At 40.5% G+C, this 24,572-nt stretch overlaps 1 long non-coding RNA gene across 2 annotated transcripts; it reads right to left on the bottom strand.

The window, feature by feature from the left end:
- Positions 1–1,914: 1,914 nt before the first annotated feature.
- Positions 1,915–20,485, bottom strand: LOC310746523. 2 transcript variants are annotated; one of them, XR_014540735.1, is made up of 4 exons: positions 20,462–20,485; positions 19,318–19,357; positions 13,247–13,419; positions 1,915–2,270 (listed from the first exon to the last, which is right to left on the bottom strand). It is a non-coding gene; the product is annotated as an uncharacterized lncRNA (long non-coding RNA). The 2 variants fall into 2 exon arrangements; XR_014540736.1 differs by lacking the exons at positions 19,318–19,357; positions 20,462–20,485 and adding an exon at positions 19,933–20,276.
- Between the last annotated feature and the right edge of the window lie 4,087 nt (positions 20,486–24,572).

The following is a 24,572-nucleotide window of genomic DNA, read 5'->3' on the forward strand; positions in this document are numbered from 1 at the left end:
TGCAATAACATCTTCACCAGCTCTAAGGCTGTGAGCAGGTAGTACTTTTGTTCCATTTTCTTGACATTGCCTTACCTGATTTTTTAATGTTTTATGTAATGTTTCAAATGTCATAGAAGCCACTTCTAGAAATCTAGCAGAATCTAGTGGAAATTTAGTGCTCATTTCTGTGTTAATTCTTCCGGAGGGGGGGGGGGATCCATTTGCAGCCCTGTTAAACTGGAAAATTGTGGGATGAAATTAGGGGTGGTGTCCCTGCAAACAGGCCTTTCCAGCTATTTTCATGGGTGAACAGAAGTGTGCATGCAAACTAAGTGGAGTAGCAACATGTCTGATGACGTTCATTGCCATGTCACACCACACCCACTGGTGTGAATGAAACTTGGTGGTCCTGTACAGTGGTACCTCGGGTTAAGTACTTAATTCGTTCCGGAGGTCCGTACTTAACCTGAAACTGTTCTTAACCTGAAGCACCACTTTAGCTAATGGGGCCTGCTGCTGCTGCCACCGTGCAATTTCTGTTCTCATCCTGAAGCAATGTTCTTAACCTGAAGCAGTATTTCTGGGTTAGCAGAGTCTGTAACCTGAAGCGTATGTAACCTGAAGCGTATGTAACCCGAGGTACCACTGTATATCAATCAAAATGCCACAGTTCCACAATGCAACTGGTGTTGCAGTGGAAAAGGGACAGCAGAAACCAGGACAGATGTGCTAGCTTTATAACCAGGAAAATGCAATAACCCTCACATCTGAATGCCCTCTAACTTTGCATAAGATTGTACAATGTGATTGCTAAAAACAGAATAACTATTAATTATATAGCCTTATAAGCTAGCCAAATATGTTATTCTTTCATTGAGCAGTGGGTGTTATTATTATTCATTCATTGCCTAAGGACAACAGAGGCGGATTTAGGGGAGCACGACTGGTTCAGCTGCACTGGAGGCGGAGCCTTGGGGGCACTGCAACTATGATATAGAATGGAAGGTGAGAGAGGTGGGGAGGGGCAATGAATTTTGCCATCGCACAGAGCTCCACTGAAATTTGAAACCCCAAGGTCTGCCATTGAGGACAATCAAGACGAAATTATTTTCTTCTATTGTTACCTCACAAATAACACCGTTTCTTTGTAAAAAATATGCTGTGGCTGCTTTTGTATGCATAATAGGTGTGTATAATAGTCTCCTGTTTCTTAGCTTTTTGTGCAGCTATATATTCTACAGACATGAAGGTGGACAGTTCCTTCTATGCAGTCTCATCCAGAACCCAGCCAAACTGCAGTGTTAAGACTGGGCTGATTTAGCACCATTGATATCAATGCAACTTTAAAATAAAATAAAATTCAAATAGTGTTATATAAGTGGGTTCTGGACTGTATGGTATGGCTGCAAGATTCTCAGCTCGCTAATTGTGTAGTGTTTTCTTGAAATCAATGGAACTTACTTCCGGATAAGTGTGTTTTAGATAGGCTCTTGACATCTCATGTTCTGCGTTTTTACCATTCAGTCTGGGAGATTTCTATGACTCAATTTATTTAGTGAGGATGTGGATTTCTTATGGAAATCTGTTTGGCATTTTATGGTGTCCTAACAAACCATTCCTCAAGCTTTGTGCAGAAGGGATGTACAGATCTCTTAAGTCTACAACTTAAGATGTGTGACCCTAATTAAATGAGAACAGAGATTTGATTCTTTGCTTCACAGTTTTGCTGAAAGATTGCATAACCGAAACATGATGGATCTTCAATCCGTTTCACAGCAGCAAGACAGGAAAACACATTGCAATGTATAATCATACTGTGGTTTAACAATGTACTATTTAAACAACATTACAGAATCTGCAATAACATATGAAATAACAGCCAAAGTGATGATGTTAAAAACAGCAATTCATTTATTTTATTTCTGCTACCAACGTTTCCAGGATGTTGTTTTTTATATATGTAAATTTGCAGATTTAGAGTTATTCGGGTATGTTTGCTTTTTGTTTTCGCAAAATGTTGTTTTGGTTCTTTTTAACAGATACTGTCAGAAAAGCTGATGGTGAGCATTAGTGCAAATATTGCCAAAAGAAATATTCAAACGGCTGAAGACGGATGCTCCCAAACAGCAAACATGAAAAGCTAGATTCTTCTTTAAAGTCTCTCCATGTCTTCCTCTCTGCCTGGGTTCTTTCCTCTTTTTCTTCTTAATGCCATGTTGGAGTAGATCCTGCTTAGCCTCCAATCAACATTTCAAGCACTGGGATCATGTTTGATATTGTCAGATGGCCTGGAAAATTAAAAACCCAATTAAAGGCTCAGCACGAGGGTCAGCTCTTCTGCATATCAAAAGGCCTCCTCTGGCTATTCTGCTCAAATTGTATCTGTTAACAGCTCACTTTGCAGAAAGTGAAATAGCACAGCATTTATGAGTAATAAGTACCTTCCAGCTGATACATTTCAAACATAAACCACTTTCATGGCCCCGGCAAAAAGTACAAGTCATAATCAAATTGTCAATTTTTTCCTGTGAGATGCATAGATCTATTGTAACTGTGATTGTTAAAGAAGGAAATGCATTTTATTCACATGTTGGAAAAAAAGATGCACAATTTCCCTACAATTAAAGATTTTTTGTCACATTTTTACTGCCTTTCCTTTACATTTCTAAATAGTTACTATAATTGATTTTCGGGTTGCATTCATTTTTTTTTTCTTTTTGTAGAAGAATCATTTATAGTTTTTATGTAGTGGAAGAAATGGTTGAAGTGAATAGCATTTTTGTTTAGCTGGGGTATTAATGTTCACCCAAATGTTTATAATGTGAATGTGCAAAGCACTAAAAGCTTTCGAGCGAAATGCAAATTAGTAGAGCACTCAAATGACATTTTTAGAAGGAGTTTTCATCTGTCAATGTGGCATAATATTAAGTCAAACTAAAGTCACTACTTCAGCTACTGGCCATTTGAAAAAATTTCATAAGATACTAGGCTTGACAGAAAAGAAAACAAACTACATAAATATTTTTCATCATATTATATTAACCAAGCAGCTGCTTTAAGATTCCACAAGTTAGCATATAATGTCTCCCTTTAGAATATATTTTGAGTATATGCAGTGTCAAAAATCTAAATCCCTGGGTTTTGCATAATGCATTAAGGTCCACATCTGAGACAGGAAAGATTTTTCAAAGCAATGTCATGTGATGTAGTAGCACGAGCCCTGCTAAGGGGGGGAAATTCCAGGGAATTTTAGAAGTGGGAGGGAAGAAAATAATGCATTTTGTTACTTGGATTTGTACTGCAGGGTATTACGAGAAGCAATTTTTAAAAAATCTTTCTGTTTTAGTGTAATGTAAGTAGCTTAGATTCTCCTATTACATCGCCTGTGTGTGTGTGTGTGTGTGTGTGTGTGTTTATATATAAAAAAGAAATATACACCTAAGACTGAAGTGACATCGAGGACTTAAGGGACATTGTGCTTTAGACAATGCAACATACTCTGAAAATAGGTAGTCCCTTACATTCCGTGGACCTGTGATATTCTCTGAGAAACCTTCACATTCCAATTAGTAACCTCTTCTTGTTTGGGCTGGCTTGCTGGAATGAAGCAGGTAACTGATACTTTTAATGCAACGAAGTATTTTAGTAATTTATATTTAAATTGTCCTTTTATTCATGGGTGGTAATTTTCACACTTTTAAACACCTCTAGGCTCCTGGGTTAGGGCGCATACTGCATGCATGTTTACCTGGATGGAAACCACACTCAATTCAATGGGATTTAGGCTCAATTAAGTGTGCCTAGGCTTGCAGCTTGGCAGCCCAACCCGATAGTGTTTACTCAGCAGCAAGTCCCAGTGAGACATACCTAGTAACTTTCTCAGTAATCCAAAGCTGCATTGCCATGTATACACGGAATATCCCCTGATGCCAAACTGAATAGCACAGCCCCTGAATTCGCACAGACATTCGTGTTTATATTAGAGCTCAGAGCGCTCGTGAAAGCTGCTGGATTCCTTCTGATCAATTCATGTGACGCATTAATATTTTTTGATCAATAGGAAACGAGGCCACACACCCTTTTCAAAACCGCTTGTCACAGTTACAAAAATGAAGAGAGGCCTGTTCTGCCACGCTGAATATATTTTTAAAAGATTAATTAATTAATAACATGATCTTTCCAATGAAGTGTAGCGTAAACAGGCTTCTTAATTTGGGACACGATTTGGAGGTAAAAAGACAATAGATTTGTGGGGTTTTTTAATATTTTTTAAAAAGGAAAGATAAACATTTCTAAATAAACTCTCCTCTGACGGCTTGATATAGTGCTTCTGAAAGTTTTTTTTTATATATAAAAAAAATTGCCATAATGGTACAGCAGAGATTTAGCTGTGTTTTATTCCTTTAAAAATAAAAAGTCTCCTGCAGTGCACCCCATCATGGCCACTTGGGAAATAATGGAATTGCCAATAGACCCCCTTAGCCAACATGACACTAGTGGGCGCCATCATAATAACTTCAGATAGGCTGCAACTTATTCCTATTAAAGGGCAGCATATTGCATATTAATAGACAATTTAAAATAATTACAGGCTTTAATATTTTTTGAGGAATGGTTGCTTGTCTCCTGAAAGTTTCACACTTCTTATAGAAAAGAAAGCAAATGCTTCTTCTTCTTTTTCCCCCTCCCAGAGAAACAATGTATAATAATATGTCAGTAAAGATTGAGCAATTTTGAGTAGTGATGGGTGAAAAGGACATTATGTTCTTTTTTTCTTGTCATGGTCTGTATTTTTCTGTCAGTTGGCAAAGGCTGCACTCAGCAAGAAGAAGCTAAAGACCTGCACTGAGAGACGTGAGGGTGACAGCTAACCTGACAGGTCAGAAGATGACTGCAGAATTAGCCTTACTTTAATTCTCACTAAAATTCACAGCTTCTGACGAGGAAATGGGAAAAAGAAATTTCCTTACACATTTTCTTTTCATTTCGTGTGCAGATTATACATATTCTGCTTCCATTAACAAGATGGAGATTGTGCTTTATGCAGCTCTATATTTAAGGGCAAAAGACCAAGAAGATGACAAGAATGACCCCTCTCTTGTCTTATGATCACTGCCAGTTTGACATGACACTAATTAGACTCCCTTAATCTAAACCCAGTTAGTTCTGCATGCTTGCAGCAAAACCACTGCAAAACCCGAACATAAATTGCCTTGGGCCTTTGTCTTCACACACATGCACTTACACACACACACACACACACACACACACACAAACTTACCTTATCATTCATAATCCAATCACAATATTCCTAATGTACAAGCGTTCAAAGAATTGCAATTCTCTTATTTCTAAAATCTCAATTGCCTCTGATTGTATAATAAAGGAAAGAATAGGCACTTGCATGTGTGTGTTTGGTCTAAATTGTCTCCCCGACCCATTGTTTTTGAAAATGCTGTGGATGAATTGAATATCTTGTGGGTGAACATATGTAGCATTTTCATGCAATGTCACTGTGCCAATTGATTAGATATTGTGTTTATGCAATGAACACAAAACCTGTTTTAAATGACCAGTCATTAAAAATAATTGCTATAGGGCAATGTTAATGTAGAATGATCTGTACTGCCATAGCGTGAGACTATCATGAGCAAAGAAAACACAAGAATATTCAATGTTCAATAGTGAAACAGAGGGGCCATGATCCAACACAGAACAGTCATGTTTGTTCATTGATGTAAATAAGCTGAAGTGTACCCAACTCGTGGCTTGTTGTTAAGCAAGAAAAAGGATAATTGGACGTTGAGGGAAGACCTGGTGATAGCACACGCCTGCAGTCTTTGCGATCTGATTTATTGTTTTTAATTTTAGAAGTTCATTGGTCATTCACACAGATTTCTGAGCCACAGTTTTATTTTATCACCCCAGGGAAACTGTTTTGGGATCGTAATGCAGTCTGAAGCTGCTGTTGCTGCATATGCTGAAGTCATCCCAAAATAGCTATTTGTACCCGAGTGCAAATGCAGTTTTTAGTAATGCAATCAAGTGTTAAGGAAAAGTGTGATTTACCAGTTCATTTTTTTTTTTTTAAATATTTTTATTTTTCCATATAAACACCATACAACAAACATAAACATACAAAAACAAAAACAAAACAAAAAACATGTATCATTTCATATCCTAATTTCATATCCTATCTTCCCCGACTTCCTCATGCTTCCCCTTTCTGTATTCCAAATTCTTATCGATTGTTCAGCAAATCTTCCCTTATTTTAATTTAAATTTAGACTATTCTTCCTTATTTTCCTTGTCTTAACCATTACTAATAGTAACCATTTACTTTCCAGTCCAACATCATTCTAACTTTCATTAACTTTGTAATATTTCTTTAAATAGTCCTTGAATTTTTTCCATTCTTCTTGCGCTGCTTCTCTTCCCTGGTTTCGGATTCTGCTCGTCATTTCTGCCAAGCCCATATAGTCTATCACCTTCATCTGCCATTCTTCCAGTGTGGGTAGTTCTTGCGTCTTCCAGTACTTCGCAATGAGTATTCTAGCTGCTGTTGTAGCATACATAAAGAAAGTTATATCCGTCTTTAACACCCCTTGGCCGACAATACCCAAGAGAAAGGCCTCTGGTTTCTTGGGGAAAGTATATTTAAATACCTTTTTAAGTTCATTATAGATCATTTCCCAGAATGCCTTAATCTTCGGGCAGGTCCACCAAAGATGAAAAAATGTACCTTCGGTTTCTTTACATTTCCAACATTTATTGTCAGGCACATGGTAAATCTTTGCAAGCTTGACTGGGGTTATGTACCACCTATATATCATTTTCATAATGTTTTCTCTTAAGGCATTGCATGCCGTAAATTTTATCCCGGTGGTCCACAACTTTTCCCAGTCAGCAAACAAAATATTATGACCAATGTCCTGAGCCCATTTAATCATGACCGATTTAACCGTTTCATCTTGTGTATTCCATTTCAACAGCAAATTGTACATTTTGGACAAATTCTTAGTACTGGGTTCTAACAGTTCTGTCTCCAATTTTGATTTTTCCACCTGGAAGCCAATTTTACTGTCCAGTTTAAACGCTTCATTAATTTGATGGTAGTGGAACCAATCTCTCACCTTCCCTTTTAATTTCTCAAAACTCTGCAATCTCAATTTGTCCCCTTCCTTTTCCAAAATTTCCCAGTATCTTGGCCACTTGGACTCCATATTTAACTTTTTAACTGCCTTAGCTTCCATTGGCGACAGCCACCTTGGAGTTTTATTTTCCAGCAAGTCTTTATATCTGTCCCAGACATTTAGTAGTGCTTTTCTGACAATATGATTTTTAAAACTTTTATGTGCTTTAACCTTGTCATACCACAAATATGCATGCCACCCAAAAATGTTATTAAAACCTTCCAAATCCAAAATGTCTGTGTTTTCAAGAAGTAGCCATTCTTTCAGCCAGCAGAAAGCTGCCGCTTCATAGTAAAGTTTAAAGTCTGGCAGGGCAAACCCCCCTCTTTCCTTTGAATCCGTTAGTATCTTAAATTTAATTCTGGGCTTTTTGCCCTGCCAGACAAATTTAGATATGTCTTTTTGCCACCTCTTGAAACAATCCATTTTATCAATTATTTGCAATGCTTGGAACAAAAACAACATTCTTGGCAATACATTCATCTTTATAGCTGCAATACGGCCTAACAAGGAAAGCTTCAAGTTGGACCAAATCTCCAAATCTTTTTTCACTTCTCTCCAAGTTTTTTCATAATTATCTTTAAACAAATTCACATTTTTAGCTGTCATATTTATACCCAAATATTTCACTTTTTTAACCACAGTCAACCCTGTCTCATTCTGGAACCTTTCCTTTTCTATCTGTGTCAAATTTTTCTCCAAAACCTTTGTCTTAGACTTATTCAATTTAAATCCTGCCATTTGACCAAACTCTTGAATTATTTCCAAAACTCTTTTCGTGCTAGCTTCTGGCTCTTGCAATGTAAGTACTAAGTCATCTGCAAATGCTCTCAGTTTATATTGTTTAGCTCCGACCTGAATCCCTTTAACCAACTGGTCCCTCCTAATCATATTAAGCAAAACCTCCAGGACCGATATAAAAAGTAATGGGGAGATAGGGCACCCCTGACGTGTCCCTTTTTCAATCTTGAACTCTTCTGTAACCACATTATTTACAATTAGTTTGGCTTTCTGTTCAGAGTATATTGCACCTATACCATTTTCAAACCCTTGGCCTACCCCCATCCCCCGGAGGTTCTTCAACATAAAACTCCAAGAAATGTTGTCAAAGGCTTTCTCGGCATCCACAAATATCAAAACAGCTTTAGTGTTTATGTTCACTTCCAGCTTTTCCAAAATGTCAATTATATTCCTTACATTGTTCAACAAGTGCCTTTTTGGGAGAAAGCCCGCTTGGTCCCCGTGAATCTCCTCCATCAAAACTCTCTTCAGTCTTTTTGCCAAAATATCAGCAAAGATTTTGTAATCCACATTCAATAACGAGATGGGTCGGTAGTTTTTAAGTTGGGTCTTTTCAGTCTCTGTCTTTGGTATAAGTGTAATGTAAGCCTCTCTCCACGTATCGGGTGCCCTTTTCCCCTCCATAATCTCATTGCAGACTTCCTTCAAAGGTTGTATCAACCCTTCCTTCAAAACTTTGTAGTATTTGGAAGTCAGTCCATCCGGTCCAGGGGATTTGCCCAGCGTCATGCCTTGAATGGCATCTTCTATTTCTTGTGCTGATATCTCCTGGTTCAATATTATCTTACTTTCATGCGAAACCTTTTTCAGCCCATTTTCCTCGAGGAACTGTTGTATGTCCATTTCTTTTTGCGGCCCTTGTGTGTAAAGTTGTCTAAAGTAGTTCTGAAAACAGTTCCTAATTTCCGCTGGGTTGCTTATGTTTTTTCCTTCCACTTCTATATTTGTTACCGTGTTGAGTTTTTGTCTCTTCTTTATTTGCCAAGCCAGTAACTTGCCACATTTATCAGCAGATTCAAAAGTCTTTTGTCTCATTTGTTTAATTCTCCACTCTAATTCTTGATTCATCAATTCCATATATTGTGTTTGATGAAATTTGATTTCTCTTAGAATCTCTTGGGATTTTGGCTTCGATCTTAATTGTTTTTCCCCTTCTTTTATCTTTTCCAAAATTCTCTCCTTTTTCTCATTTTGCTTTCTCTTCTTTAAAGTATTTTGCTGAATCAAAAACCCTCTCATCACGGCTTTGCTTGCGTCCCATACTATTCTTTTTTCTACTTCAGACCTTAAGTTGATTTCAAAATAGTCTTTCAAGGTTTTTTGGGCCTTCTTACAGATCTCCTCGTCTCTAAATAAGGTGTCATTCATTCTCCATCTGAAGGAACCAGTTGTTGTTTGCCTCATCACCATCTTTACAGCATTATGGTCGGAGAAAGTTTTTGGGCAGATTTCTACTTTTTTTATATTCGGAGCCATACTGCTAGTCACCCAGATTTGGTCAATCCTTGTCCATGTCATTTTGGCTTCAGAAAAGAAGGTTCCCTCTCTTTCTAATGGGTGTTTTGTTCTCCAAATGTCAATCAAGTCCATATTGTCAGTCATTTCAAAAAAAGTCTTTGGTAGTCTTCCATCTTTTGTTATTACCTGTCTTTGTGCCTTGTCCATATTTGTTGAAACCACTCCATTCATATCTCCCATCAAAATTAAGTTGTAATCCATATGGTCCATCAAAATTTCATGCAACTTCTTAAAAAATTCAGCTTTCCCTTCGTTTGGTGCATAGATTCCCACTATCAAATACTTCTCTCCTTGGGATTGAATTTCAATTGCCAAATATCTTCCTTGATCATCTTTAAAAATTTGTTTCGGTTGCAATTTTTCTTTTGCATAGATCACCACTCCTCTCTTTTTTACTCTGTCTGAAGATATAAATTCCTGTCCCAATCTTTTATTTATTAATAATTTTCTGTGTGCTCTTGTCACGTGGGTCTCTTGTAGGCAAATCAAGTCCAATTGGTCTTTCTTTAAGGCATGAAATATATTTTTTCTCTTCCTGGGAATATTTAAGCCATTACAATTCCAGGTTAGAAGTTGCAGAGCCATGATGGGATTATTTACTCCTTCCTCCTACAGCTCCCTGTTTTTGTTCCTCGTCTGTCGGTGGTACCGTGTTCGTGTCCAGTGATGGATGCCCTTGTCCTGGAAATGTCTCTTTCTGTAGGTCTTCTTCGTGTTCTCCCAAGAACTTGTCTTTATCACTTACAGTCTTTATTCTTCTCTTCTTTCCCTTATATTTAAAAGACAAGCCTTGGGGAAATTCCCACCTGAATGGTATGTAGTTCTTCTTCAGCAGTGTCACCAGGTCTTTATAATGTCCTCTTGCGTCCAAGATACTCTTAGGGATGTCTTTAAAGATCTCAATAAAAAAGTCTTCAATTCGAAGGGCTGTTTGGTAGTGCAGGTTCAATATTTTATCTCGCTCCTCCTTTGATCTTAAGGTAATAAGACAATCTCTGGGTCGATTTCTCTTCTGTCTTATTCCCAATCTAAATGCACTTTCTATCTTAAAATCTTCTTTCTTCAGCTCCTGCTTCCAAAAATCAGAAAATTCTTTTGTCAAATCATCCACCAAGTTCTCTCCTTCCTTTTCCGGCACAAGTCTGATCCTCAGGTTCCTCTCCTTGCGTTGCATATCCTGCATAGAGAGTGCCAGTTCATATTCATCCAATTTCTTGTAAACTGGTGGAAATTTTTCCTCCGCAGCAGTTGCAATTTCCTTAGCTTCCTCGGCTATCTTTCGTGTTATAGATGAATCTTCCAATAATTTCCCAATTGCTTCTGCATTTGAGTTCACTTTATTCCCTAGGTCAGTTATACTTTTAGTATTTAGGTCAATTTTCCCAGAGATTTCTTCAATTTTTTTATTTGTTTCAGCAACTTGTACTTTAGTTTCAGCAACTTGCAATTTAGTCTCCGCACCTTGCTTTTTTAGTTCCTCCAAAGAGTCATTTATCTTCTCCAATACCTTGGCAAATGATTCTTCTGTAGACATTGCTTTCGCTTTTGGCTTTGCAGCCACTATAGTTCCAGAGGCTCCTGTTACAGAAGCCCTTCTTTGCATGTAAGTGTCAATTTTGTATTGTCTGCCAGATCTCAAGGTTGTTTCTTGTAACTCCCCTTTCTCTTTACCATCTGCCATAACAAAGTCTTTTAGTCAAGGTCATTCCCAGACTTTGAAACTCACAAACAAAGTTCTCAAATTTTAAACTCCACTTGTTGCTGAAACAATTTGTAGGTCCTCTAGGGGGCGTAGAGTCAGTTCTATACTTCTCAAAGTAATCCCACACTCTTCAAAAATTTACCAGTTCAGACTGACCTCAGCCCAGAAATGAGCAGCCTGGCGGACCAAGTTGCTACGGTCTCATGCTCACTTTCTAGAGCATGGATGGGAAACCTGTGCACTCCATCAGACCCAACTAGCATGGACATTGGTCAGGGATGATGGGAGTTTTAATCCAATAACATTTAGAGGGCCATAGGTTTACTCTGCCTGCTCTAAGGGGTCTCCTACATTGCTTTGTCTGACTGCTAGGTGCAGCTTTTAAAATAAATAGATAAAATCAATTAACAGTTTTGCAAAACTTTGGATTCCCACCCCCACTGCTTTCCATGATTATGGGAAAGGCTTGGATTGATTTATGAGGATGATCCTGTAGAAGCAATGATGCTTGCTGGATTGTCCTTTGTAGCTGCCCATTGCTGCGGCATACAAAGCTGCATGCACAACTCAAACCCATTGCTCACTGCTGCAAAGAACAGGGTGATCAAACCATCCCAAAGCCATCAAGAGGAAAGCCTGGGTTGTACTAATCCTGCACGCTATATTTACTATGTGCCGCTATTAGCACATTTAGAAAGAGTTTTCAGTAGCTGCAGTCAATAATCTACCCTCGTTTTTTTCCTAAGTCTTCTTTAATATCAGTTCACTTTCGTTGGCTAGGGACCGGGAGGTAATATGGTTATGAAACAAACAAATAAATAGGAAGAACTTTCTGACAGTAAGAGCTGTTCGACCAGGGAATGGGCTCCCTTGGGAAGTTGTGAACTGGAGGTTTTTAAGCAGTGTTTGGATGGTCATCTGTGATGGATGTTTTGGTTGAGATCCCTGCATTGCAGAAGGTTGGGCCAGATGATCCTTGAGGGTCTACAGTTCTATGATTCTATGTCTTTGGATAAGGCGGGGGGGGGGAGTCAGAAATATTAGTCAATGACTTCAGCCTAGGGATGGGTGAGCAGAAGACCATTCATGCAGTCCAACATTCAAAGAAAGAAACCTCTCAGGGATGGATTCCAAGATTTAGCAGAATGCTCAAAGGAGCCTAATTTTCCTGGAAGTTGTTGGGCTACAACCCATCATCCTTGACCATTGGCCATACAACATAAGGAGGCACCACATCTTAAATTTTTCAAGTTAATATTTAGTCCTTTCCGAGTTTTGATGCTACTAATTAGGTAAGAGGAAACATTTATGGGGGGGGGGATGTTTTTGCTTATTAAGTTTTTCATTGCCCTTTTCTGATGTAAACTGACCTCAACACTGGCCAACACAACATGAGCGCAGTGGTGGTTTGGCATCATGACTTTGTTGTGATGCGTTGCTACAAGTCTAGGGATACATACACAAAAATAAGTGTACTATATATTTAAAGCAGTATTATGCCACTTTAAACAGTCATGACTTTCCCTCAAAGAATCCTGGGGATTGTAGTTTGTTAAGAGTTCTGAGACTGTTAAAGGTAAAGGGTAAAGGGACCCCTGACCATTAGGTCCAGTCGTGGCCAACTCTGGGGTTGTGGCGCGGGGATTCGAACCACCGACCTTCTGATCGGCAAGTCCTAGGCTCTGTGGTTTAACCCACAGCGCCACCCGGAGACCCCTATTTACCTCACAGAGCTACAGAACTTGAAAGTGCCTTCACAAAAGTCAATCCCTCTTCCCAGGGAACTCTGAGAGCTGTAGCTCTGTGTGGGACAGGGGTCTCCTAACAACTCCCAGCGCCCTTAACAAATCGTTCCCAGGATTTGGTGGGAGGGAGCCATGATTGTTGAAAGTGACATGATGCTGCTTTAAATGCACAGTGCAGATAGGGCCTCAGTTGTAACTCTCCTTTGTACTCTGTTTACTTCCCTTACCACACTGGCTGATCTTGGAGTCTTAAATTTCAGCAGCGCCCTGAGGGATACCAAAATTCAGTACTCTCTGCCTCTCACCTTCCATTCTCTATCATAGCTGTGCTGCCCCTTGTGGCATCTCTGAGGCTCTGCGCCTGGTACGACTGAACGGGTCGCGTGACCCTAAAACGTCCTCTGCTCACCATCACTTCCAAAACCCATGAGTGGAAAATGTCTGGACAGTATCTGTTGGGCTCTGTCTTTTTTAAATACTGGGGAGGAAAATTAAGAAATCATAAGAATGTAGAACAGATGAAAAAGAATAGACATCAGCTGCCACAGGCATATATTTTAAATAAATGTTTGAATTAAAACCGTACAAATGGAGAACAAAGAGACAAAATGCATTTTGCAAACTAAACAGGCTCTGTATAAATTGAGACAAACCAAACCATGCTTCGGAAGTTATTGAAGAGTCCTAAATTCTTCATTATGCCACTGACTGTTAGCTTGTAGAATTCTAGAAATGCACCCTGCAGTTTGCACTAATTGGTGGGAAAAGGAGGTTCTGTGTCAAAGGCAACTAATTGTTTGATGGGAATAGCAAGCTTTCACATTCATATATACCACACCACTATATCACATCATTTTTTTGCATTCAGGGATTTATAAGGAGGTGTTATATTGTGCCACAGTTAATTGTAATGAGTTTATGGGCTCTGGTGCCCATATACATCTTGTTTACACATGGGCAAGGTGATGTTACCAGTGAAAGGGCCTCTAAATGAGACTGTTGGGCATTTAACTAAAGACTTGCATTCTGCATAAGCAGCATACATAAAAGTGTATATTATGCAGATTTTTGAAACCTGTGTCTTCAGGAAGACACTGTTTTGACCATAATGCATTCTGTCATGTGAGATAAAATGCAGGGAGCATTTACATTTCTCCCACTCAGTAAGCTTCTACCACACGGCTTGCATTTTTCTCACATCAATAGACATCTTTTTAAACATTATATTTGTGTCTGTCTCTCTTGATGGCAAATAAAATTCAATAAATAAAATTCCTTATGATAAATAATGCTAGATTTACAAAGTGGCTTTGATAAAGTGTGCTTGGTTTCAGGAGCGATTTGTTAAAAACAAATAAATTTAACAAGACATGCACACAAGCTCAAAATGTATTAATAGGTTGTAGATGATGCACAATAACATAATGACCCAAAAGACCATTTGCACAGTTGTTCACTCTGCTTAACTTACTGCCAAATCAGACAATTATTCAACAGAACCTGGGCCTGTTAGCTATGCAGAGCAGATCTTCGTCTGGCTGCTGGGTTATCAAACCAGTAGCTTTTGTGGATCTTCAATACGACAATGGGGCACGCTAGCATCAAAAACATCAAATATAATGTGGCATGTAGAAAAGACATTACAGGACATTAAACATTGGTACCGATTATAAACCACACTGTGTACTATGGTAAAAATGCATAGCAATTTACTGTGGTCCCAATCCTTCTACCTTTTAGAAAACAGAAAACAAAAGAAATAATTACTGGCATCATGTAAATGCACATAGTTTTATTTGATATTCTCATGTTATTTGCAACATACTGCATATATATATTAAGCTCTTGGGGCCAGTTCACACTGTCAAACTGAAAAGGCTAATAGTTATTAAGTCAAAATTAGGAAACCATCCTAAAAATCTAACAGATGAAATCACCTAAAGATTTAGGATTAATTTGCCAACTCTTTCCTTAAAATCCAATACGGCTTTTTACCATCTTTGTGCCAAGTCCTGCTTAGACTAGCCTGATTATTTTACTAGACTTTTAATAGAATATTTTTCCTAGCCTATTAACAGACTTCTATTATCTTAGTGGGTTATATTAACGGACTGTGGCTTGGTTGCTTTTTAAAGACATCTACTGAATGTACTGGTAGAGGGACTGGTCTCTCTTCCTCTTACCTATCAACTGTGTTTTCCCAGTGGCCATGGAGAAAAGGACTTGCCTTCCTCCATGGCAAGCATGAAAGCCAAGTGATACGTCCCTCCCTTACCATCTTCCTCGCTCGCCTGGTTGGGATTCCGTGCCCTTGCCTGGTGACCAGATGAGTAGTTAAATGCAAGCCAAGTATTCATTAACCCTCGATCTCCAGATGCTGGTGGACTACAATTCCTACCATCTTCAGCCAGCTCTGCCAAGGGACATGAATGATGAGAGTTATAGACCTACATCAGGGGTCCAAAGGAAACAAAATATGGGAATAACTTGTTCTGAATAGGAAAGTGTCAGATTTGAGTTTCTACTGAAATGAGGCTGCATTTTAATGTTGTATTTTAATCCTGTTTTGAAGTTGTATTTTAATCAATTGTTTTTATACCTGGTGTTAGCTGCCCTGAGCCCGGCCTTGGCTGGGAAAGGCAGGGTATAAATAAAATTTATCATCATCATCATCATCATCATCATCAAAGCACAAGTACTTTGGTGAAGGTTGGTGTGGGGACTGTGATTCAGTCCATTTCCTTTATAAAGAGAAACAAATGGAAATGCTAGGTTCAAATTCCCTTTGGTTTAAGAACGAGCAATGTCTTCTGCTCATTCCCTCGTGCTCCAAAACCAAGGAAACAGGAAGTTGTGTTTCCAGCCTCAACTTGTGCACCACGAGAGAGCAAAGACACTGGCCAGGAACCTGAGGCCCTTGGGAGCATCCCAGGCCACAGCCTCACAGCCTTGCTCCACGCTCTCCTGAAGTGCTTTTGCCTGGATGCAATGTGTTATTTATGGAGTGGTGACCATGCCTCCGGCTTACCTGAGCAGAGGAAAGAGAGGTAGCAATGCATGTGTGATCTCAATAGGCAGGGATTTCCAAAGTGCAGGCAGTGCCTCACTAAATGAGTTCTTAGAAATGCAGAATGGGCATTATGTGGTACCTGTAGCAGTGCCAATTCCGCTGATCGAAGCAATCGAGTGGGCACACATGGAGTAAATCAATCTCATAGGTGGGTGCACTCTTCCCACCTTAGATCAATTCTATGCTGCCAGGTGCCATAAGAAAGCGTCAGAGATAGCACATGATAGTACGCACCCTGGAAATGATCTCTTTCAGCTTCTGCTTTCTGGAAGAAGGTGTAGGGTTATAAAGGCCAGGACTAGCCGCCTGAGAAACAGTTTTTACGCTAATGCAATTCTGGTTCTAAATGCAGCATAAGGGGTCTCTGTAGTATAGTGTATTTTAAAATAGGGTTTTAGAGTTCTTAGGGGTTTTTGAACGTTTTATGTAGTTTTTATGTAGTTTTATGTAGTTTTTATGTAGTTTTATGTAGTTTTTATGTAGTTTTATGTAGTTTTTCAATTTCATTGTTCCGCAAGGGACAATGACAATAAAGATATCGTAATCGTAATCGTAATCATAGTTAAACTGGTCCCAAGTTGTTAAGGACTTTGTATGCTAATAGTAACACCTTGATGTTGCTAACAAAATGGGTACAATTAGCACGGTCCCAATTAGTTAAGGCATGCCCAAGCAATCGGGTGAAATTTTTGCATAGCCTTTTAGAATAACCGAGGGTTGTTTATAAGCTTCTTTCAAATTGGGGGAGGAAACGTCCTCCAAATGGTTAAGGCTTTTAAAGGCCACCCAAGAAGAAGAAAGTTGGTACACTCGTGGCACACTCACACTAATTACTAAAGAAGAAGTCAGAATATTTCTGCACCGGTCACAACCTGATATTTGCCTCATAAGGCAGGCCTTCATTCCAACACAGAACATCACAAAACCCATATGTGATGGAATGTTGGTCTCTGTGAGTGTTGTTGGATTTGAGGGAGAGAGACTTCTAGCTGCAGCATGGAAGTCATAGCTGGGCTTACAAACTCTTGCTTTGCAGAAGAACCAATGCCCTCCTTGCCAACATAAGCATTGAAAGATAGATTACTGAAAGCTGGGGCTCAGGATCAGGCCAGGGCATAAATGATTTAAATTGATACTTATGCTTTTAAAAAAAGCAGTTCAAAATATAATTACTTTTTGAAATCTGCAGGTATCCAAATTTCTACAGGTATCCAAACTTGCTAGAAAACCAGCAGCTTCTTTGTCATGTAATCTATTTAAAACTCTCTCCCCAACTTGGTGGATTCCAGATGTTTTGCACTACAACAGAGCCAGGCTGGCTGGCTGGTGCTGATGTGAGCTGTGGTCCAAAACATCTGGAGGGCACCAGGTTGGGGAAGATTGGTTTAGAAGATTTGTTAATACTACTAAAAGTGTTCTGCCTCCCGCCCTTCTGCTGACATCTTTGTGAAAACAGTGTACTACTTGCTGTTGCCATATAAATGGTTAAAACATTGAAATGCATTGAAGAACTTATATGCTAACACATCAGCCCAGTTATAATTTGGAGACAATGAATAATATATTTCAGACAAAGTGAAGGCAGCTATAGAATTAAACTAAAATAGAAAAATTACGCCCACAAGGCATTTAAATTTAGGAGCTGAATAAGTTATTCACACATTAAAAGGTTCATATATTTCAAAGAAAGCATTAAAAAGTTTCTTTCTAAGGAAAAAAAAAACTGAGAAACTAACAAAAACTAGGATAATTCTAAACAAGGCCAAAGCTGGGATGGAAACTTATTTAACAGAGCAAACTTATGCGTGCTTCCGTAGAAACAAGTACCACACTATTCAGTGAAAGTTACTCCCAGGTAAGCATTCATAAAGTCTTATAAAAGCTGCAATCATATATCCCCTTATTCACTTGATGAAATGCTTGTTAATTGTTGTGACTGCAAGGCCAGCTGTTTTGTACCTATAAGTGCAGCAGTTCTTTCACGTGAACTCCTTACTATCAATAAAGCTGTGTTGTGAAATATTTGCTGCCATTGGTGGGAACATCCACTTGATGAGTCGTTTTTCCTCTGATATACTTTGTGCCCAACAAACAGCTGCTCTGGAGGACTGGAGCAGCATGAGATTCTCTGCTGAACAGTCTGTGAACAGAAGGAGCCCTTCCATTTGTAGAAGCCTAGTCAGGATCAAAAGCAATGTGATGCAACCAGCTACCCTTTTGTTTAGTATCTTCTGCACCTTCCTTTGCTTCATAATGTAAATGTTTTATGTGGCAACAATAGCATGGGGGGGGCAACACATTTGGGGCCCCTGTGGAGGCCCACACCTGAGCAAGAGGCCTACTGTGAATAGGATATCCTACTTTAGAGGACCATCCTCAGGTAGAAGGATTGCCTATTCCAAGGGTGGATCTAAACACGGGGGGGGGGGCAACGCTATAAATAAGCCAGAAATTAAATCATTATAACAAAAGAAAAAAACACTATGGAAAATTGCATAGAATTTTGTTTTGCTCTCTAGCGCCATCTGGTGTTGCATGCTTATAACGCATTCAAAACACCATTTTTTGACTAACGTACCTGAGTCCCAAGTCTAGTCTAAAATAAAGGACCATATCAAGAGAGAACAGCTGGGGCTTTGGAGCTGCCCATCAACAGTTAGGAGGGACTGTCCTCCCTTGAGGCATGTTGAGGGAGCCCCCTTGGGTGCTGCCACACAACCCAAATAAGGGAGGCTGCAGCGGCAGGGCGTGGCACCTTCCTCTTTCTCCTCAGGTGGCAAAATGGGCTAGGCTGTCCCTGACAGCATCTGGAGCAGACTGAGCAGACACACAGGTGTTGTATTGTATTCTATTTAAAGTAGAATCATGATTTCAAAACTTGCATCTGTACCTAAACAATAGGATGTGCATATTTTATGCAAATCTCTGACTTCATTTGTCCTCTTTTTTGATGATGCATTTCCACTCTTTTAAGTGCCATGTAAGTGGTCACCCATAAAAGCAGGGGCTGTTGGCCTTTTTCAGCCCAGCAGCTGCATCAACAGTTGACGCTGCCCGTCCCCCTGGAAATCATGCAAAATTGGCAGTGGCCAAATTACACTTGTGCACACACATGCCACCACCATGCATATAGGACATACACGTGCACTCAACAAGAGGGACATACAGGCATGCATACATTCATAGGTATATGCAGGCAACTGTACACACACATTCAAGGAACTTGCATGAGGGCAGGAACGATAAATGTAGCTAAAACAACAGCCAAAGAATGGGAGCCCTTTTCACATTCTCCTAAAGCCTTACCTTGGGAGGAGCAGAGAGAGAGGGAGAGAGAGAGTAATCTCTGTGTACATAAACAGACAGAGACGTGTCAGGCGACCAGTGTAGATACCTACACTTTAATATTGCCCCCTTCCTCTGCTCATCGGAACAGCCTGATGTACGGCTGGAGAGGGAGATCAGATCTCCATCATCATGCTGGGGCTTAACATTGTGAGGACAGGGCAATACCTGGATACTTTATTTTATTTTTAAAAAGGAAGATGGCACAGAGGCCCAACTGTTGGGGAGCAGGTCTTGAAAGACCTACACTTGCTCCCAGTACGTTTCCAAGCACAATTCAAAGTGCTGGTGATGACCTTTAAAGCCCTAAACAGCCTTGGTCCAGTATACCTGAAGGAGAGTCTCCACCCCCATCATTCTGCCCGGACGCTGAGATCCAGCTCCGAGGGCCTTCTGGTGGTTCCTTCACTGCGAGAAGCCAAGTTACAGGGACCCAGGCAGAGGGCGCCCTGTGGAAATCCCTCCCACCAGATGTCAGAGAGAAAAACAACTACCAGACTTTTAGAAGACATCTGAAGGCAGCCCTGTTTAGGGAAGCTTTTAATGTTTAATAGATAAAAAAAAAGGTAAAGGTACCCCTGCCCGTACGGGCCAGTCGTGTCCGACTCTAGGGTTGTGCGCTCATCTCACTTAAGAGGCCGGGGGCCAGCGCTGTCCGAAGACACTTCCGGGTCACGTGGCCAGCGTGACAAAGCTGCTCTGGCGAGCCAGCACCAGCGCAGCACACGGAAACGCCGTTTACCTTCCCGCTATAAAGCGGTACCTATTTATCTACTTGCACTTAAGTGTGCTTTTGAACTGCTAGGTGGGCAGGAGCTGGGACCAAAAGACGGGAGCTCACCCCGCCGCGGGGATTCGAACCGCCGACCATGTGATCGGCAAGTCCTAGGCACTGAGGTTTTACCCACAGCGCCACCCGCGTCCCTTGTTTAATAAATTATTGTATTCTAATATTCTGTTGGAAGCCGCCCAGAGTGGCTGGGGAAACCCAGCCAGATGGGCGGGGTATAAATAATAAATTATTATATTATTATTATAAAGAGTTCGGCAGATTGGATAAGGCCATTAGTCATGGGTTTGCCACCCCTTTACTAAGTCCTCTCACCCTGCTGCTTCTTTTCATTGCTGCCACTTCCTGTTCGGTTGTCCCTTCTGGCGGGGGCGGGGGGAGAAGAGGCACCAGCCTCTGGGAAGGTTACGCCCAAAGGAAACGGGAAAGCAAATGGAGTAGCAAAAAGGAAGTCAGCCTAGCAAGGGTATTTTGTTCAGGACCTCCCAAACCATCTAGATTTTGTTGGCCACATTGGGAATGTGGCTTTTTCGTTCTATTTTTTAATCTATTTATTCTGTCTATTTCTTCCAAGGAACTCAAGGGGTGTATACATATTTATCCCCCTCATTTTATCCTCACAACAACCCTGTAAGGTAGGTTAGGCTGACAGGCAGGGACTGGCCCAAGGTCACCCAGTGAGCTTCATGGCTGACTGTACATTTGAACCCTGGTCTCCCAGGTCGTAGCCCAACACTCTAACTACTATGCCACACTGACTCTCTAGATCTGATAATCTCACTTCTTCCCAGATGCCTTTGCTGAAATGTGCTCACACAGAAATTGGTGGGGCTTTAACAGCATAATCGAGTTCATGGCTACTCAGAAGTAATTTGTGTTGAGTTCAATGGTTTTTACTTGCAGGTCAGTGTGTATAGGATTGTGGCATAAACTGGCTACTTGGGCTGGATAATGTCTCTTCTTTTCCTTTACGTGCCCATATTATATTTTGCTAGCTGTTTGCTTCCCCCATCCCCCAATAAGCATATCCCCATTATTTATTTCATTCCTCGATTTAATATTTCCCTGATTTCCATCTGTGGAAATTCCTCCCCACTCGGAGGATGACAATGAAGATTAAACTCTCAGCGTGGGTCTCCTTCAAAAGCCCTGCCGAGCATAAGGGTGCCATTGTTTTTCCACAGCAGCCGTTTGTTATAATTCTCGCCTTCCAAAATCTGCACCACTGTAATTTGGTAGTGCCTTATAATTAAATCTGTGATTTCACATTAACTGAAATCAACCATTTGGAGAAAATATGCAAGACTCATTCACTGGCCTTTCTGAATCTCTTTTTCACAATTGCAAACTCCTGGTCAAACAAATTAAATTACCGCAGCAATATGTAACTCATTTTATGCAAATTAAGGTATTAATGTTCTGAATCATATCCATGAGAATCATCTGTGGGTATTTTTATTTTTTTTACCCTTGTAGCTTTCTGCCTTCAGTGCTTCTACGAAACAGCAAAACTGATGCTTAATTTCTGAAAAACTAATTTGACTGGTGTTAGCTTTTGGTGTATAAAATAACGTAAATATTTTTCAACATTCTATACTTTTCAGAAGCTGCTTTCTGCATACCATAATAGACAACATCAGTTGCTTGTATTCTGCAGCACACTTTTCATCTTTTCTCATCAGTGATGGGTGCATGATTACTATAAATAATTAATTTGATTGTTTGTTTATTTTCAAGTATTTTTATCTTGCATAGATATAGATATAGATATGAATGATACTATGATAACCAATACTGCTAGCAAAATCAAAACCAATCAAAATCACAATTTGTTCTAGAATTACACTAATACATTGAAAATAATTAAAAGCACTATGGTGAGTACATAATAATTTAAAACAACAATTAAGCAGCAGCAATGAAATAAATATCAATGACAGACCATTAGGGGAGCAATCCTACAGCCAGGGTTTGGATGGCTGAAGGGCATCTGGAAGCTGGCAGAGAAGGAGGCCCCTGGTTGGGGGGCACTCCATGTACCCCTGCAGAAAGGACATGGGCAGGCATACTGCCACCAGTGTCCTACCAGCAGGAGAAATTGGGCACTCTGGGCACTCTGGCGGGGGTGGGGGTGGGACGCTTCATTGCCCCAACATGCCCCAAAACAGGCCCTGGAGCTTGCATTAATTTCTTCTCAGGGGCCACATACATGGAAAAAGGGGACAAAAAAACAGAGAGAAGCTTTGGCAGAGTTTAGCAAGCTGGCAGAGTTCAGGAAGTAGTGTAGCCCCACTATGGAGTCCCACCCACCATTGCTACCATAGGATGGATGTATACATTTTCATGACAGCCCAAAGTCCTCTTAAATAAAGGGTCTTTGTCTTTCCTCAGAAGGCCAAAAGCATGGAAAAGGAGGACAGATGGACCTTCCAGAGAAGAGAGTTCAGGAGCCTGTGGGCAACCACTGAAACCACTTTCTTGTCTAACCATCTGTCCCAAATCAGATGCAGAAGAAACTCTGATTTCTAAGTCCTCAGGCATGGGCCTATTGGAACAGGCAGGCCTTCAAGTATCCCAGGCTATTTACGGTTCTAAAGTTTGATAGCAGCATTATGAATTATGCCTGGAAAAACTGAAGATAGTACCATTACTGGTCACAGTAGATAATATTGGGCTATGTGGACCAGTATAAGGCAGTTACAAGTGGACTAGATCAGAGATGGGTAACCTGTGGTCCTCCAGGTGTTGTTGGATTCCAGCGCCCATCCTCCTTGACCACTGACCATGCTGACTATAGAATTTAAAAAATGAAAATAAGAAAACCAACAAAACCAACTCAAACTGCAGCAGATGCTGGCAGAGATTCAGCTATGGACCTGTAGGCAGATTGTACTTATTGCTACAGGGTTTTTTTAAAGTTTATGATTGTTTAAGCAATTTTGTTGGTGCTTTTAGCAGCCTTTAATTGGTTTGATGGTATGCTTTATTGTTTTATAACTAGTGATTTCAAGGCTGTTTATTTAATATATGGAACCCCACCCTGTATTTTACCTGGTTTTTAATACAATACTAGTTGCTTCATAGATCCAGGTGTGGTCTGGTAGGGGAGCTCTGTGTATACTAGTGGATTTCCCTCTTGCCTTAAACTACATGAACAGAGGTGGGAAAATCACTACCCAGTTTCTCAGTACCGATAAACTGATTCATATTCTCTGTATGAATAGGGTAATGAGCTGCAAAATCCCCATTTTCTGTGGCATCACATATCCACCTTGGTCTTATGAATCTCCACCAAAAAAGCAGGCAGCTGTGGATGAAAGAAAGAAATGGTAAAATGGCACTTTTCAGCAATCAAAATGATCTTCAAAAGAGAACTACGAAATAGTCTGTGGAAGTCACACTCTTGCTAAGAGATGTAAACCATATCATTTGTGTGAAAGCGGTGTCAAATTAGGGGATTCCCAAAGTATTTCTCCAGCCATGATAAATATCCCATCACAGGAGGAAGGCCCAAAGATAGTTCTGTGGTTATTGTTCCCCTTTGTCCTGTCCAAGCCAAGACATTTGGCCTCTTAAGGCAAAACAGAAAATGGCATGCGTCCCCCATCACTATCACCTGCACCACCACCTGAAGCAACAGGAGGTGACCCAGAGAAGTCCCCGCATGCTGAAGACTGCAGAGGATAGAGAAAGGAGGCTGGAGAGCAGTAGGCAGTGACAGCCCTGCTCTTCCCAAGCATCAGCCATGGGTGATAAGTGCTGGAGGCGGTGAGCAGTGTGCTCCTTTGGGGGTCTGGATCTGCTATCCCTCCCACCTGCCCCCAGCCTGCTGCCAGAGGTGACTGCCTCACTGAGGCCAAGCGGTCCAGTCCCTACTCCAGGCTGACCAACCATTTTCAGCCTGAGGGTCATGTTCCAATCTAGGCGACTTTCTGGGAGCCACAGAAATGTGTCGGTGGGGGCCAGAGGCAAAACTGGGTGGATGAACCAATGCAAATATTTCCTTTGCACCACAGGCTAGTTTCTACACATATCCATGCACCCTTCTCTATTCTCCATGCAAGTAAGAGGCAGAGTTTAAGGATACATTCTAGGCAGACAAAAACCCTGGAAAAGGGTGGGATGCAAGGTCAAAGAGGGTTGACCTGGAGAAGGTTGTGGCTGGGGAAGGTCTGTGGTGTGGGCAGACTCGTGGAGAGCACTTTTGGCCACTGGACCTGAGGTTCCCCCTGCAACATTTGATAACACAAAGCTAACTTTTTCAGCACCAGGCACAACAATATGCTAGTCAAACAGCCCAAAGATTTATATGTTTATCCCTTGGAATTGTGGAATTTGCAAACATAAAGAATTTGAAACAAATTATTAGAATGTGATCCTGCCCCCCTCCGGGCGCCTTGAAATCAACAATTCATTCGTAACCTTC

The sequence above is a fragment of the Podarcis filfolensis genome, assembly GCF_964270895.1.
Source record: "Podarcis filfolensis genome assembly, chromosome: 1".
NCBI classification, from domain to species: Eukaryota; Metazoa; Chordata; class Lepidosauria; order Squamata; family Lacertidae; genus Podarcis; species Podarcis filfolensis.